This window comes from Symphalangus syndactylus, chromosome Y (genome assembly GCF_028878055.3).
Source record: "Symphalangus syndactylus isolate Jambi chromosome Y, NHGRI_mSymSyn1-v2.1_pri, whole genome shotgun sequence".
In the NCBI taxonomy this organism is placed as follows: domain Eukaryota; kingdom Metazoa; phylum Chordata; class Mammalia; order Primates; family Hylobatidae; genus Symphalangus; species Symphalangus syndactylus.
The window spans coordinates 28,378,850-28,395,777 of NC_072448.2; the positions used below are offsets into that span (position 1 = coordinate 28,378,850).

Sequence of the window (16,928 nt, forward strand, 5' to 3'; positions counted from 1 at the left end):
TTATACATAATATGTACATTTGAGCATGCTATTTTAGAACTTCTGAAACTGAAATTACAGGCAAATGTGACACATGATAATTCATAAAGTGAAAACACAATCGTAGTAATCTTCATGTTAAAGAAGGCATAATCATAAAATAATAAGTGAGAAATAAGGTAATAATTGGGAATTCAATATATGTTGAACAATATTCTAATTTCCCTTAGGGAAAAACTTTTTGTAAGGAATCTGCAAAATGAGTACATACAATAAACGGTCCTACAGGAGAGGCTGTTGGCACACAGAGTTTGTTTTTTTTTTTTTTTTTTTTTTTTTTTTTTGAGACGGAGTCTTGCTCTGTCACCCAGGCTGGAGTGCAGTGGCACAATCTCGGCTCACTGCAAACTCTGCCTCCCGGGTTCATGCCATTCTCCTGCCTCAGCCTCTCCGAGTAGCTGGGACTACAGGCGCCCGCCACCACGCCCGGCTAATTTTTTGTATTTTTAGTAGAGACGGGGTTTCACCGTGGTCTCGATCTCCTGACCTCGTGATCCGCCCGCCTCGGCCTCCCAAAGTGCTGGGATTACAAGCGTGAGCCACCGCGCCCGGCCAGAGTTTAAACTTCTATGATTAGGTCCTACTAAGAAAAAGAAAATTTTAAAACAAAATAATTAGTTTTTCCTATTTAATAAGATAATTTTTGCCTCTAAAGTTTTTCAGTCTAATTTTATTGTAGAATTACGTTTTAGCCTTCATAAGACTTGACATTATAAAGAAGAAAACAGTTGTCATCTGTCTCTGGTGTTCCTGGAATTTCTAAACCAAATGCCAATTCCTCCACAACTCCCCTCACACACTTCTGAATTGAAGCACAACAGATTTATTAAAAACGGCATAATAGCGGTCTCCAGAAATGTGCAGAGATTTTCCCAGATTCCCAAAAGCAATGACAAACTATGCAGATCATTTAGGTTCTCACAAGATTCTAGGAGGACTTTGGCTTTCAGTGTGAATGCACTGGAAGATTCTAAGAGAGAGGGAGAGAGAGAGAATGTGTGTGTGTGTGTGTGTGTGTGTGTGTGTTGAAATCAGAACCCCACCTTATGTGTTTTTTGTGGAATTTGAAAATGAAAGCCTAAAGTTGAAAATTAAAATCACACATGATAGCACCCTGCAAACTATTTACTGTCCTAGATGGGTCGTTCTAGGGTGTAGGACCCAGGTAACACCCTTTTCCCCTCCTTCCGGAAAGAGCTACACACACTGCTCAAAGCCTGCATCTACATGTACCATGTCCAAGACCAGCTCAAGAATCTGGACCCATCTGCCACCTTCAGCAGGGTTGACTGCAGCTGCTTGTTCTTCCTGAGCATCTTCTCCAATGGTGACCTGAGAGTTGCGGGAGGCATTGGGGCCAGGATTGAACAGAGGAAAAAGGAGCATGGAAGCCAGGTGCTGAGGACCAGCCATCTCACCTGGAGGGTTCTGGCCATGAGACATCCAGACCAGCATCACATTTAGGTGCAGACAGCTGGCCCTGGGTGGTCCTGTGCTGATCACCGGCCTCAGCCCCTCAAACAGTGGGAAATGGAAGAATGGCTTGGAAATGGGCCCTGTCGACTGTGTGTCACCTGAGCACATTCTCCCAGGGTTCCAAGAGGGGCCATCATGTCTCCAGAACCAGAACTGGAAGGTGAAACTGCCAGGGTAAAGACGGAAGAGGGTCCTCAGTTGGGTGGAGGGTCTCACAGCAAGACGCCTGGCTTAATCAAGCTTGGGCATTCCTGAAGCACGATCAGTGACTGAAAGTGCCTACCATGAGCAGCTGGAACCCACTCTCTGAGAGCTGCAAGATGCATGGGGACCTCACGTACCTGTTTGTAATTACAGCCAAGGATCCGCAGGCAGCGTTACTACATCCACATGGTGCTTTTCCTGGAACCAGTAAGTCTCTGCCAGCCCCTCACCGGCTCCTGGGATGCCACTTGTTCTGGGTCTGTGGACAGACAACCAGGACACTTACTCGGTGTTCATCCACTCCTTGTGGCCCACAGCCTATCGCTCAACCGCAGCCCCACCAGCCCCTGCTTCCTAAGCCATTCCTCATGCCAGAAGAAAAGGCAATGCCTTTGTCCACAGCCCCTGCCTTGTGTCATGTCATGTGGGGGTATGGAATGAACTGGTCAGCCTAAATTCCAGTCCTTCTGCCTGAAGAATCTGTCCCCGCTGTCCGAGTCCCCCTCTAGGGAGCTGTCAGTGGGGGAGAGAGCAGCCCTGGAAGAGAGGCCCACCTGCTTCTGTTTGACTTCAGGGCAGCCTCTCAGGGCAAGAACCCAGAGCAGGTGGAGGCCTCACAGAAGCCTGTGGCAGGGCTCTGGGTTTGGTGGTTGAGCATCTCCCTCTCTGCTGCCTGCCATGGGGCCCAGAACCACCCATTCAAGTGGGTCACCACCACATTGCAGGTGCGCAGCTGGACGGCTCCCCAGGCAGAGCCTGCCAAGGACTGCATGCACACAGAAGATGTGCACCTTGAAGTTCGACCATGAGGAGAACATTCCTGAAGAGCTACATGCAGCCTGGCCCTGCCCTCACTGGGAACCCCCTTCCATCTGGGTACCAGACAGAATTCCGTGCACTTTCCTGGAGGCTCCATGCTGGTCTGTTCATTTGGAAGTTTGAGGCTGTCCGTGAGGAAGTAACAAAAGAGAGATCTCAGAGCAAGTTGTGGGGCACAGGCTGAGCACTTTTCTCCCTCCCTAGTCCCTCTGCAGACAAGGGGCTGGAACAAGGACCTGTGGATAATAAGGGGACTGCTTTGCAAGAACCGGCCTGAGCAGCTGCTTCAAGAAAGAGCCACATTAAACGTGCCTATAGCCCCTCATGAGTGAATGGCAGCCTCAGGCCCGCCTGCCATTTTCGAGCAGGTTTTCTTGCTAACAGGATGAAAGCAAAGAAAGCTGGAATGAACCCAGCCCTCTCAGGCACCTTGAAGGCTGTTGGGGTTGCTTCCAGGCCTTCTAGCCTTCTGCTTCTTGGCAGACCACCCAAGCACCCTTTTCCAGCCTCTGAGACTTTCATGCTCTGGAAGGAGAGGGTACTCCTTTTCACTAGGCTATGGGGCCAGGCCCATCCAGCTCCCCGCTTCCACTAACAACCATGGAGCTCTCACCTGGGCACACCCTGCCCAAACACGGCCCTTCTAAGGCAGAAGATCGTGTGTCTTGCGGTTTCAGCTCGCTAGGGCTTAAAAGTTATCAGTGCTGTTATTAAGATAGGGAAGTGAGAGAAGAAAAGTTGCTTTAAAAAATTTCCCATAATCTTACCACGGAGATCATCAGCACAGATGACAGCACAGGTGGGGCTTCTGGGGAGGCTGAGGGAGAGTGTCCAGCCTGTTCTGCCAACTGGTCCTTGCCAGGGGTGCCTCGTGACCCAGGCCCTTAGAGAAGCATGCAGACATCTCAGCAAGGACCTGGAAGGTGCAGATCAGGGCAACTCAGCACCACTGATGGTGGAGTCGGGCTACCTCCTATCAAGCTGTGTCTCCACAGCTGACCCTTGGAGCCAGGAGGTGATTTACAACATGTGCAAGGCAGTCAGTTCCATCAGCTCTGTGGCCTTCAACATTCACTTCAACTGGGACATCTCAACAGAAAGCAGTGGCGACTGGCCAATGCAGAAACTCTGCAAAGTGGAAAACAGCATCATGGGGTGGGGGATATGGGGCCTGCCTGCTCATCTGAGCACTGCTCCCTGGGGCTGTGCTCCACAGGCTTCCTGAAGGAGGGCCGTGAGCTCATCAGGGAGGCCCTGAGCCTGTGGAACATGCCTGAGGCCGTGTCCATGGGGATTTGTGTCTACTTGCACCTCCTTGCCCTTCTCACTGATTGCGCCGAGGTGGGCCTCGAGCATCCCCTGGGCTGTGTCAGCAAAGGGCTTTGGGCCCAGCCTGGCATTGAGAGATGGCAAATAAGGGGCCTGGGTTTGCACTGTCACCCCCTAAGGTAGCATAAAATGACAGAGTCCAGACCTACAGGACTGGAACCCTATCAAGGGGACATGAGGCTGCTCACTTTCCCTCAGGGACCCATGTGGAGAAGCTGAGGGAGGTTAAGGAGATCCTAGGGACTCACTTGTTCTGTCTGGGCTTCCTGTAGCTCCACCCTTTGATGACCATTTTCTGGGAAGAGCACAGGAGGTTCCTGAGCACCTCCTGTGCTCTAGTGAGTCGGGGCCTCCCCTCACAGAGTATTGGTGAGGAGGCATCTGAGACTGTGAGTGAGAAGGGAACACAGTGCCTGAGAATACTCATGGGAGCTGTCATCCTCTGTGACCATCACGTGGCCTTGTAATGTTCAGACTGCCTGGCCTGCCTGGGGTTTGGTGAGGCTGTTTTGGGGCCAGCTGCTTTAGAATCTCACTTTCTCTGCAATCAAACAGTGACTGTTTTCATGTCTGTTTATGGGTTTAAAAAATCCTAATATCTCCTTTATAGTAGTTTAGCTTATATGTGTTTATTTCTATAAATTTTATTAGAATAAAGAGGTCTTAAGACAACAGCATTTTAAGGTCTTAACGGGGCATAGACTTTCATGTCACAACAGCTAATGTTGACCTCTTTATGCTACCTTTGTGTAAGGTATACATATAAAGTACAGCCAGAGGTGAATAGAGCTGAGCTGCTTGGGCTTGCTTGCTGGCCTGAAGTCAGGTGGACTCTGGCTGTGAGTCAGTGACCACCCTGGATCTACATCCCCCGCCCCCTCTCCTTAGTCCCTCAATAACCAACAAGGCCGTGCTAATGAGCAGGTGAGTGACGGGCATCGGGAACCTCAATACTATCTGGGAAGATTTGAAAGCCATCTGGGCTGGGGCTGTTGGGGGTAGGGGCTGCGGCTGCTTTGGCTTGTCATGGTGCCACCCACAGATGTGCCTGCCCTGTGCTGCTTCTCCAGCAGCCAGCTATCCATGGCCCTGAGCCTGTCACACCATGCTTGCTACCTCATGCTGCTTATGTTTGAAAAACCCATCCAGAGATGGCGCTGCTGGATGTAAGTCCTGAAAAGGGGGCATCACCTTTGTCCTGGGGGATTAGGAGCTGACCAGATTCCTCCTGACTCCTTCACAGAACAAGTGGGCCTGGTGCTGCAATTAATGATGCCCCCCAGAAGATGTGTTTGCACTGGCTGAGCGAATATATGATGCAGAGACCTGAATGGAGACACGTGAATGGAGTGTGTGGACATCAGTTAGCAGCTGGGAAACAGATGCCTCTCAGGCCCCTTGTGCTCCAGCAAGCGTGGAATGTGCCTGTGCCCATGAGTGTAGACATCTGGAGTGTAAACATTTGCCTGCTGCTTTTGCTGCCACTATTCCCAGGTCTAACCTGGCTTAAAGTCCAGGTTTTAAGTAAAAAATGGGAGGCTTTTTACCACACAGCTACTTGACAGGCTGAGGTGAAAGTATCACTGGAGCCTAAGAGTTTGAGGCTTCAGTGACCCATGATTCAGCCACTGCACTGACAGAATGAGACGTGCGTATGCCCTTCTACAGAGAATAGCTCTGCGGCATTTTGGGATCCCTACAGTCCCAGGCCTCTCCCTGTCCCCTGCTTCCTGTGCTCCTTCCCTTGCTTGCTGTCACAGCCTACCATGGAGGAGGAGGTTGCCGACCTGTGAGCCTGAGGGAGCTGTGTCTGACTGGGACTTCTGTCTGGGGTTTTGCAAAGAGCTACTTATGAATATGGTCTGTCCAGATACCTTGCTTCAAAGGAAGTGAGCATGAGCTAGCATGTTTAGCAACCCCACAGCTGATAAACAACTTTGTCTTGTTTCTAGGTCATCAATCTTCATTTCACATTGGAATAAAGTAAGTGAAAACTGCTACCCCAGCCTCGCCCATGTGTTCTGCAACCCAGACTCATATGGTTGTGAGGGCTGTTGTCAGAAATGTTATAAAAAAATTATGCATGAATTAGATCAAATGTAAAATTATGCTTATAATGTCACTTGAGTGGGAAATAAAAGGGTAGAGTCACAGGAAATCTGTTGGGGTTTACACCCCTGCTACTTACCAAGTTCATGAGAGTGTGGCACAAGTGACCATCACCTGACATTGGTGACAGAAGAGAAAAGGCCGGCATGAAGGCCACTTAGGGGAGAGGTGCCAGGCTGTGAGACCAGGCCCTGCACATGCTGGGCCTGTTAGGTCACTGAACATCTAACTGCCTGGGAACCGGCTCTTTTCACATCAGTTGAGTTAAGAGGATGGGGGACCACTCTCCAGAAGTCACACTGCACTGGGAGAATGGAGGAGAGTCTACAACTCGCCATCCTAGGGTAGATTTTAGATTGAGCTGGACTCTCTTGGAGAGCTAATGAGATGGGAGGAAGACAGTCCCCAGGTGCACCTAACAGCCAGAGCCTACGAAGTTAGGGGGGGTTGTATGGGGGTGGCCTGTCCCTATGAGAGGAGGAGCTTAAAGCTACTAAAGCTGGTGGCTGCTGCTCTGATATCCCTCTACAGAGCAGCCAGGTCCTCAGCTGCATATATAGCTGAATGTCTTTTGGAGTGTTAGAGAGTCCTCTATGTCTTAGAAATTTTGTAAAGAAAAACAAATCTCAATTTTAATGTTTATTAGTTTCTCTGAGCCAATTGGGAAAAAAAAGGCCCTTCACCTTGAAGGTTTAAGTGACACCCAAGGGTAGCCACCAGTGTCTCGGCCACTGAAGCCTCATTCCTGCTCTCACTACCACTTTGATTTGCAGCCTCATAGTTGTGTTGTACTAAATATTCTTTCCTCTGGCGTTGTCCAGTGAACACGGTTCACATGGCTAACACCACTTCTTGAGATGCGAGCACCATGCAAAGCTGAGAATGGATTGGGGTTTGTTACTATTGTGCCTCCTCCTCACCTGAGAGGCCCATTTTTCCTGGTTGATTCGTTAAGCGTATTAGTGCTGTCAGTCGCCTTTGGACAACTCAAATGACAAGTGGCTGTTGATTCATAAAGAAAATGAAGGCTTTAGATGTGAAACCCTCCTTTTCTCTTGTCCTTCTCTTAGGTGAAAGATTTTATTTTTTTCAAAAGGCTACATACTGGTATCCCAGCAGGTGTAGTGTGAGAACTGGCATTTGTTAGGCTACAGTTTCAGTGTGGATGGGCAATTCTTCAAGATGGAAAACCAAGTCTCACTGAGTTGCTGGAGCCATGCCCACTTTTCTCCACATCCCCCACCATGGGCTTTCACTTTTCTCCCAGGCGGGGGTGGGTGCGTCCTGGAATTTTATCCAATCAGTGACACTGATGTGGGAACCGCCCAATCAGGCGCGCAGTTGGAGAGGCGAGGAAAGGAGGGCGTGGCTTCCGGCGTTTGGCGGGGCCTTTGTCTCTCCCTGGCGCTGGCACAGGAGCTTGGGATCCGTCTCTTTCGCCTCCTCCACCTTGGGAGCCCCGGGCTACTGCCTCACAGCCCTTGTTGCCCTGTGATCTGTAGGTCCTTGGGGACGCATAGTTAAGGTGCCAGGACATCCTGGAAGCTGGGAGATGGTGAGTGTGCGGGGTTTGGCATGCAGAGAAAGGAGAGCAGGCTGTGAAACCGGCAGGAGCGGCCTCCCCACGGTTAGCTCGGAGTCTCCCGAGGCTTGGCCCTCAGTCCCCTGTGGCCGCAAGATGGCCGCTGAGCCAGCAGCGGGGACACCCACGTCCCGCCCCTCCCGTCCCGTCCTGTCCATGGGCAGCGCCCTGCTCTGCGTCCACAGCCCTGAGTATTCCCCAGATTGTTCAGGGATGCCAGGTGGGTCATCAGGGAAAATCTGCGACTGGGTGTGTGCGTGGGAGTAGCTGTGGCCCGTGGGGTCCCCAGTCTTTCTTGTTAAAAATTAACGGGAGTCTGTGGTAAAAAGTTAACCAGTTTATCTGAACAAACAGTGATTGGTGAAATGGAAAGCACCCAGCCATGATTTCTGGTCCACCAGAGGGGCATAAAGGAAAGGCTTTTATAAGATGAATGAGAAAGCAACCCAAATTCAAGAATTGGTTGCAGTTATGTAGTTGCCTTATTTGAACTATCCAGATGGAAATTTTCTGATTACATATTCTGAGGTTAATTGCATGTTTGTCATTTGTTAAACCTGCATTTTGTTTCAGGCTAAGATAGTGATTTATAGGAAATGTATTTGAGTTAGGTTTTAGATTTTTTTTTTTTAACCTATGAACAAAGGGCACTGGAGCCACTTTAGACTAATTTTCTGCTCTTTAATTATTTTAAAACTCCAGAGGACGACTGGTTTTCTCCTGTGTTTTCTTAATGTATGGCAAGTGGAACCTCTAATCGACCACCCTGTTTTTCAGCCTAACTGAGGCTTGCAGTAAAATTATCAGTTCCCACTTTCTTTGCTGCATTCTCAAATGCAACACATGAGACCAGTTTTCCCTTCCCAATTTACAATGCTGTTAACTATTTGCCCTTTATTATACATTTCATTAAAGTTTTCTGTTATTGGATTTCTTTCTACTTCTCCCTACAGTTCTGGCAATGTTTGCTTTTTATATTTAGAAGCCTACCTTTTGTATGCATAAATGTATATAGCTATATTCTCTTGACAAATTAACCTCTATTATTATTGTATGGTAAACTCATTTCATGCTTGTGAGAGACATTGCTAGGAAGTCTATTTTGTTTAATTTAAGCATAACTTCCATTACACTCCTTTGATTATTTGCATGGAATATCATTTTCTATCCTTTCACTTTTAGCCTATGCTTTTAATTCATAATTGAGTCTCCTGTAAGCAGCATATTATGAGGTTTAAAAGATTCATTTATCCACTCTGTCTGCTTTACTCTCTTTTGGCAGCTATAACAGAATTATCACAGACTGGTAATTAATAAAGCATAGAATTTTATTTGACTCATGGTTCCGGAGGGTGGAAAGGCAAAACAACATGATACTGGTATCTGTTGAAGGTTTAGTTGCTGGATAATAACATGGCCAAATATGTGAGGAAGAGAGACCTTTTTTTTTAATATATAACAGATCCATTCTTGTTATAATTAGCCCATCCCCATAATAAGAACATTAATCCATTCATGAGGGCAGAGTTCTTATAGCTTAATTAATTTTTAAATGATCCACCTCTTAATTCTAACACAGTGGCTATTAAATTTTCTCCTAAATTTTGGAGATGACATTCAGTCTACAGCAGTATCTGTTTGTTAGATAATTTAATCTTTTTATTTGTAAGGTAGTGATAGGTAAGCAGTTACTATTGTAAATTTGTAGTTTTCTGTCCATTTTAAATTTGCTTCTTTTGTTTCTGGTTCTGTCCTTCCTGTGGTATTGTTAATTTTTGTTGAGACAAAGTTATGCTTTCTTGCTCAGACTGAAGTGCAGTGGCATATCACAGCTCACTGTAGCCTCAATCTCTGGGGCTCAAGCTTAGCCACCCAAGTAGCTTGGACTACAGACACATACCACAACACCCAAGGAGCTTAAGATTCTTCCACTTTGGCCTCCCAAAGTGTTGGAATTATAAGCAGGAGCAGCCATATCCAACGTTTAATTTTTGTTGTTTGTGTATGCTTTAATTACTTTCTCTTTTTCTTTACTACGTTTTTTTTTCCTAGTGGTTATCATGAGACTTATGTAAAACATCTTATATTTTAATTGTTTAGTTTAACATGATAACAATTTAAAGTATTCTGAATTTCAGTATGTATTTACCATTTTTAGTGACATTAATACTTTAGTATTTTTCATATTGTTAGTTAGCATTTCATCATAGCAATGTGAAGATTTCTTCCAGATCATGGCTGGAGAAGGAAAGAAGATGTGTTTTGCCTGATTCAGGGACTATAAAGAGAACCAAGTTCTGCAGGCCTGTCACCTAAGTCTCAGGTGAGTGTGAATTCTCTTTTTTTTTTTTTTGAGATGGAGTCTTGCTCTGTCACCCAGGCTGGGGTGCAGTGGTGCAATTTTGGCTCACCGCAAGCTCCACTTCCCAGGTTCACACCATTCTCCTGCCTCAGCCTCTCTGAGTAGCTGGGACTACAGGCTCCCGCCACCACGCCTGGCTAATTTTTTGTATTTTTAGTAGAGATGGGGTTTCACTGTGGTCTCGATCTCCTGACCTCGTGATCCGCCTGCCTCAGCCTCCCAAAGTGCTGGGATTACAAGCGTGAGCCACCGCGCCCGGCCGAGTATGAATTCTCTTGTGTTTCTGGCAGATTGTTGCAGTGTCAGGACCAAGGTCAAATGAGTTATAGCCAAGTCTACAGTAAGATGTGGCTGTATTCTCTTTTGAAGCCGAGACCATGATTGGCAAGCTTGCCTCTTGGTCAAGTGCTCACCCTCTGAAGATGTCTTCCTTGGTCTTTGCCTCCAGCTGGGTGTCACAAACTCTGAAATGGATTCCAAGGCTTTCATGAATGCACTTATGTTTGCTGTGGCAGCTGCATTGTGTTGTGGGGGATGTGGATGTGGAACCTCCCATTCTGTCATCTTGCTTATGTTACTCTCCTTTACCTTTTGCTTTCTGAAGTGAATGTCAAGCTGGTGATTTTTAGCTTCAAAAATTCTAAAATAAATTACTCAAATTTACACATTATGTAAGCTATTAATAAAATTTCTTGGAGGTGCTACATATTTATTAAAATTTTTGGTTATAATTTTAAGCTCACTGTAGGCAGAAAGGAATCATTAACATTTATATTCTTTTTCTTAGTCTGTATCTAAATGATGGTATATGTTAATTCTAGATATTTACTTTATACTTCAGTAATGCTCATCGTATTTTGCAAAATTTATATTGTTCTTTTATTTGAAAATAGAAGGCTTTTTTGGCTCCTGAAAGCTATATTGTAGTCATATGGTTTTATTATATTTTATGGTAAGAAGAGCAGCAACATATTGAGAACATAATAAAATTCTCCTGTCTTTTTAATGATTATTTATTAAATTCTTCTCATTAGAGCCTATTATTAATGATTGAAATGTATTTTCTGTATAATTTTACTGCAATTTATTAAATTCCAATGACTTAAAATGTCTGCTTTTCATGAGTGCACACAGTTGAATGCTGCAGATATCTAAAGAGTTATTTTTCGGGCGGGTGTGGTAGCTCATGCCTGTAATCCCAGCACTTTCGGAGGCCAAGGCGGGTGGATCACGAGGTCAGGAGATCGAGACCATCCTGACTAACATGGTGAAACCCCGTCTTTACTGAATATACAAAACATTAGCCAGGCATAGTGGCAGGCGCCTGTATTCCCAGCTACTCTGGAGGCTGAGACAGGAGAATGGCGTGAACCCAGTAGGTAGAGCCGAGATTGTGCCACTGCACTCCAGCCTGGGTGACAGGGCAAGACTCTGTCTCAAAAAAAAAAAGAGTTATTTTTCATTGTAAATCTAAGTTGTATTCAGGATTTTATGCATTAAAACCTCTCTTCTGATTTTCCGTTCCTTGTTATTGTGTTTATTTTCTTGGGGGTTATGTTTTCTCAGATTAGTTAACCGTATTTTTGCTTTTAAAGCTTGATATGAGTTGAATGATAATTTTTAGCTCGGTACACTTTATCTCAATGTGATGTTTCATATATGTGTGAATTAGCTGTGTTTGTTGCTTATAGATAGATCTATATGTTTTTCACCTATGTAAGTATGATATCTTTTTTCTTGTTTTTCTTTTTTTTTTTTTCAGTTTCAGATAGGCTTTTTTTTTTAAGAGAATTTTAAAACAGAGTCAAAAGAACAGAAATCAGTTATTTGTCCTCTTGCAGGGCGGGGAGACAACTTCCTTCCCCACAGGTTTGGGGCTATGGCTAAGTGATGAGCCTCGGGGAGATGCAGAAAGTATCCATCCCAGGCACTTGGCTGGACTTAAGCAAGCATAGTTTTTGGGCCACAAGACCTGATGGCTTGGCTACTGGTCTGGACATAAGTCCCCATCTTCCCAGAAATGTCGTCTTTTGTCTGCACCAACTGGCTGGAGAAATATTTCAGAAAGATGTGTGCCTGGAACACGCAAAGGCATACCCTTCCTTTCTCCTTGGCATAGGCCTTGCAGCACTGAGGAAAGACCAGGTTTGCAACGGAGCCTTCAATAATCTTCATCCCTATGGAACTCAGGGGCTCATAGGGTGACAGGAGAGGAGACAAGCTAGCTTGGGAAGGTCGTCTTTCAGCTTCTCCCCCACTGAAACACTATATACTTGGGGCCACAGTTCATGGCAAAACATGCATGCTCTCTTTCTTTCTCTCACATCCACATCTCGGGAACCCAACAACTTGATGGCAGGTCGCTCTGGGTATCCTTGGTCTGGCATTCACCCACTCAGCATCAAAGCTGTCCTAAAGCTCTTTTCAATCACTTCTCACTCTTTCCAGGTTTATATGGGTAGGTGTTCCAGCCTTCACTCTTTCAGGCTGATCATAAAGGCATAGTGTGGGAATGTCCCCTACTGTGATGGCCATTGCTGGGAAGCAGGGAAGGTTAAGGGCCCGCTGCTGCCCAAGGCTAGTGTAGACACCCTCTGCTCCACACATCTCCTTGAAGATTGATATCAGGTGCAGCAGCTGCTGTCTGGAATGTTATCAAACCAGGACTGCACAGGCTCTGCATTCTCTGGGTGGAAGATGTAAGAAGCAGGCGAGTTGTCCAGGATGAGAGTTTTCCTCAGATCCCTCCCCAGATGGCTGTGGTCACTGACATAGCAGCCCTGGTGGAACAAACACGACTCATGGGCTAGGCAACCCCAGAACACCCCACACTGGTCCAGCATACCCGTCACAGTGTGTCCGGAATTGGTGGGTTCTTGGTCTCACTGACTTCAAGAATGAAGCCTCGGACCCTCGCGGTGAGTGCTACAGTTCTTAAAGGCAGCGTGTCTGGAGTTTGTTCCTTTTGACATTCAGATGTGTTCGGAGTTTCTTCCTTCTGGTGGGTTTGTGGTCTCGCTGGCTTCAGGAGTGAAGCTGCAGACCTTTGCTGTGAGTGTTACAGCTCATAAAGGCAGGGTGCACCCAAAGAGGGAGCAGCAGCAAGATTTATTGCAAACAGCAAAAGAACAAAGCTTCCACAGGGTGGAAGGGGACCTGAGTGGGTTGCCACTGCTGGCTTGGGCAGCCTGCTTTTATTCTCTTATCTGGCTCCACCCACATCCTGCTGATTGGCAGAGCCAAATGGTCTGTTTTAACAGGCACTGATTGGTGCATTTAAAATCCCTGAGCTAGACACAAAGGTTCTCCATGTCCCCACCAGAGTAGCTAGATACAGAGTGTCGACTGGTGCATTCACAAACCCTGAGCTAGACACAGGGTGCTGATTGGTGTGTTTACAAACCTTGAGCTAGATACAGAGTGCTGATTGGTGTATTTACAATCCTTTAGCTAGACATAGAGGTTCTCCATGTCCCCACCAGACTCAGGATCCCAGCTGGCTTCACGCAGTGGATCCCGCATAGGGTCTGCAGGTGGAGCTGCCTGCCAGTCCCATGCCGTGCTCCCACACTCCTCAGCCCTTGGGTGGTTGATGGGACTGGGTACCATGGAGCAGGGGGTGGTGCTCGTCGGGGAGGCTCAGGCATGGCGGGCTGCAGGTCCCAAGCCCTGCCCCACGGGAAGGCAGCTAAGGCCCAGCAAGGAATTGAGCACAGCAGCTGTTTGCCCAGGTGCTAAGCCCCTCACCACCCAGGGCCGGTGGGGCCAGCCGGCCAATCCAAGTGTGGGGTCCACCGAGCCCACGCCCACCTGGAACTCCAGCTGGCCTGCAAGAACCACATGCAGCCCGGTTCCTGCCCATGCCTCTCCCTCCACACCTCCTCGCAAGCTGAGGGAGCTTGCTCCAGCCTTGGCCAACCCAGAAAGGGGCTCCCACAGTGCAGCGGCAGGCTGAAGGGCTCCTCAAGTGCCACCAAAGTGGGAGTCCAGGCAGAAAAGGCACCAAGAGCAAGCATGGGCTGCGAGGACTGCCAGCATGCTGTCACCTCTCAACAGGATCTGCATACTTGTTCAGGCGAGAATGAAGACAGCAATGAAGAAAACACATTTAAACAATTCCTTCAGTCATCTCAGGAACTCATCCATATATGGCCTCATGAGCAAATGGATCTGGCACGTGGTCCCCTCAATCTCTACAGGCAGGCAGTAGGCAGTCAGCATTGCTGATTGGCTTAAAGGAGCTATGCACAAGGGTTTCATCCAGGTCAGTGACCATACAGATCCTTCCCTGATTTTTCTGTCACCTCTGGGAACAGGCAGGTTCCTGGGATCCGATAAAATGATACTGGAGACCCTGGAGCTGATCAGACATAGCAATGGTGTTGACGTCCTTGTTATGTGTGGAGAGCTCAACAGGGGAACTTGACTGACCAACATGCTGGGTGCAAGAAGAGCGGAAAGGAATCTTAGTTCTAAGATGTGACAAACATGAGGCCTCTTCAGAGAGCACTTTGGAAACGAGGCCTTGCTTGGTAAGGACCAGGGCATCTTCCCTCCATGCCTGGGTGATGATGGATCCTTGTTCCATCTAACAATCCTGAGTGCTCGGCTGGCTGGGTGGGAAGACTGGCAGGCACACCGGATGGACTGGGCTGGAGGGCATGGGTTGGGGCCTGATTCAGTTCCCAAGAATCTGACTTCCACAGCTGTTCACATTCCCCCTCTCCTTTCCATCACCGGGCGGGAAGGGAGGCGGCCTGTAGGGAGGGTGGACGGCCTTGGCAGCAGCTCCCCAGGGTGCCCCCAGCCCTGACTCCCCCCCAGGAGCTTCAGGATCTTCAGTTTGGGTCTAACATAGAGAATCCACCAGATTCTCATTTTTTTTCAACTTTTATTTTAAGTTTAGCGGTCCATGTGCAGGATATGCAGGTCTCTTACATAGATAAATATGTGCCACTGTGCTTTACTGCACAGATCATCTCATCACCCAGGTACTAAGCCCAGCATCCACAGCTATTCTTTCTGATGCTCTCCTTCCCCTCCCCCATGCCATGAAACAGGTGTCCAGTGTGTATTTTTCTTCCTGATGTGTCCATGTGTTCTCATTGATCTGCTTCAGCTAATAAGTTAGAATAATAAGTGGTATTTGGTTTTCTGTTCCTGCGTTAGTTTGCTGGGAGTAATGGCTTCAAACTCCAAACATGTCCCTACAAGGGACATCATCTCATTACATTTTATGGCTTCATAGTGTTCCATGGCGTAGGTGTACCACATTTTCTTTATCCAGTCTATCATTGATGGGCATGTAGATTGATTACATGACTTTGCTATTGTAAATAGTGCTGCAATGAACATATGTATACATGTATATTTAAAATAGATTTATATTCCTATGGGTGTATAACCAGTAATAGTATTGCTGGGTCAAACGGTATTTCTGCTTCTAGGTCTTTGATGAATCTCCACACTCTTCTACAATGCTTGAAATAATTTACACTCCCACCAACAGTGTAAAAGTGTTCCGTTTTCTCCACAACCTCACCAGCATCTGTTTTTATTTTTTTTTTACCTTTTATTAATAGCCATTGTAATTGGCGTGAGATGGTATCTCACTGTGGTTTTGATTTGTATTTATCCAGTTATCAGTGATGTTGAGCTTTTCATGTTTGTTGGGCACATGTATGTCTTCTTTTGAGATATGTCTGTTCATGTCCTTTGACCACTTTTTAATGGGGTTGTTTGATTTTCTCTTGTAAATTTTAAGTCCCTCCTAGATTCTGGGTAGTAGACATTTGTCAGATGGATAGGTTGAAAATTTTTCTCCCATTCTCTAGGTTCTCTGCTCTGATGATGGTTTCTTTGGCTCTGCAGAGCTGTTTAGTTTAATTAGACCCCATTAGTCAATTTTTGCTTTTGTTGCTATTGCTTTTGCCTTTTTGTCATCAAACTTTCCTCATGCCTATATCCTGTATGGTATTATCTAGATTTTTTCTTCTAAGGTTTTTACAGTTTTGGCTTTTACATTTACGTCTTTAATCCATCTTGAGTTAATTTTTGTATATGGTGTTAGGAAGGGTTCCAGTTTTAATTCTCTGCACATGGCTAGCCAGTTATCCTAGCACCATTTATTGAATAGGGAGACCTTTCCCTAATTCCTTGCTTTTGTTGACTTTGTCAAAGATCAGGTTGTTGTAGGTTTGTGGCCTTATTTCTAGGCTCTCTGTTTTGTTTCATTTGTCTATGTGTCTGTTTCTATACCAGTACCATGCTGTTTTGGTTACTGTACTCTTCTAGTATGGTCTGAAGTTAGGTAGGGTGACACTTTCAGCTTTTTTTTTTTTTCTTAAGGTTGGCTTGGCTATTTGGGCTCTTTTTTGGTTCCATATGAATTTTAAATGTTGTTTTTTATTTCTTATTCTCTGAAGAATGTCAGCAGTTCAATGGGAATAGCATTGAATCTATAAATTACTTAGGAAAATATGTTCATATTCATGACACTGATTCTTCCTCTCCATGAGCATGGAATGTTTCTACATTTGTTTTGTGTTCACTCTGTTTTCTCTAAGCAGCTGTTTGTAGTTCCCCTTGAAGAGGTCCTTCACTTTCCTTCTTAGCTGTATTCCTAGGTACTTTTTTCTCTTTGTAGCAAATGTGAATGAAAGTTCATTCATGATTTGTCTCCCTGCTTGCCTGTTGTTTCTGTATGGGAACGCTAGGTACTTTTGCACATTGATTTTATGTCCTGAGATTTAGCTACTGTTGCTTATCACCTTAAGAATCTTTGGGGCTGAGACGATGAGACTCTCTAGATATAGGATCAGGTCATCTGCAAACAATGATAATTTGACTTCCTCTCTTTCTATTTGAATACTCTTTATTTCTTTCTCTGGCCTGATTTTCCTGGCCAAGTTTTCCGATACTATGTCGAATGGGAGTGTTGAGAGAGGGCATCCTTTTCTTGTGCCAGTTTTCAGGGGGAATGTTTCCAGCTTTTGCACATTCAGTATG

The 16,928-nt window shown here is 46.2% G+C and overlaps 1 long non-coding RNA gene and 1 pseudogene across 2 annotated transcripts; one reads left to right on the forward strand and one right to left on the reverse strand.

Moving 5' to 3' along the window:
• The first annotated feature begins 7,413 nt into the window (after nucleotides 1-7,413).
• Nucleotides 7,414-11,412, forward strand: LOC129476702 (uncharacterized). 2 transcript variants are annotated; one of them, XR_010119874.1, is made up of 3 exons: nucleotides 7,414-7,531; nucleotides 7,913-9,881; nucleotides 10,211-11,412. It is a non-coding gene; the product is annotated as an uncharacterized lncRNA (long non-coding RNA). The 2 variants fall into 2 exon arrangements; XR_008655064.2 differs by having other exon boundaries at nucleotides 9,752-9,881.
• Nucleotides 11,413-12,344: 932 nt separating this feature from the next.
• Nucleotides 12,345-14,508, reverse strand: LOC129471682 (carboxy-terminal domain RNA polymerase II polypeptide A small phosphatase 2-like; annotated as a pseudogene).
• Nucleotides 14,509-16,928: the final 2,420 nt, after the last annotated feature.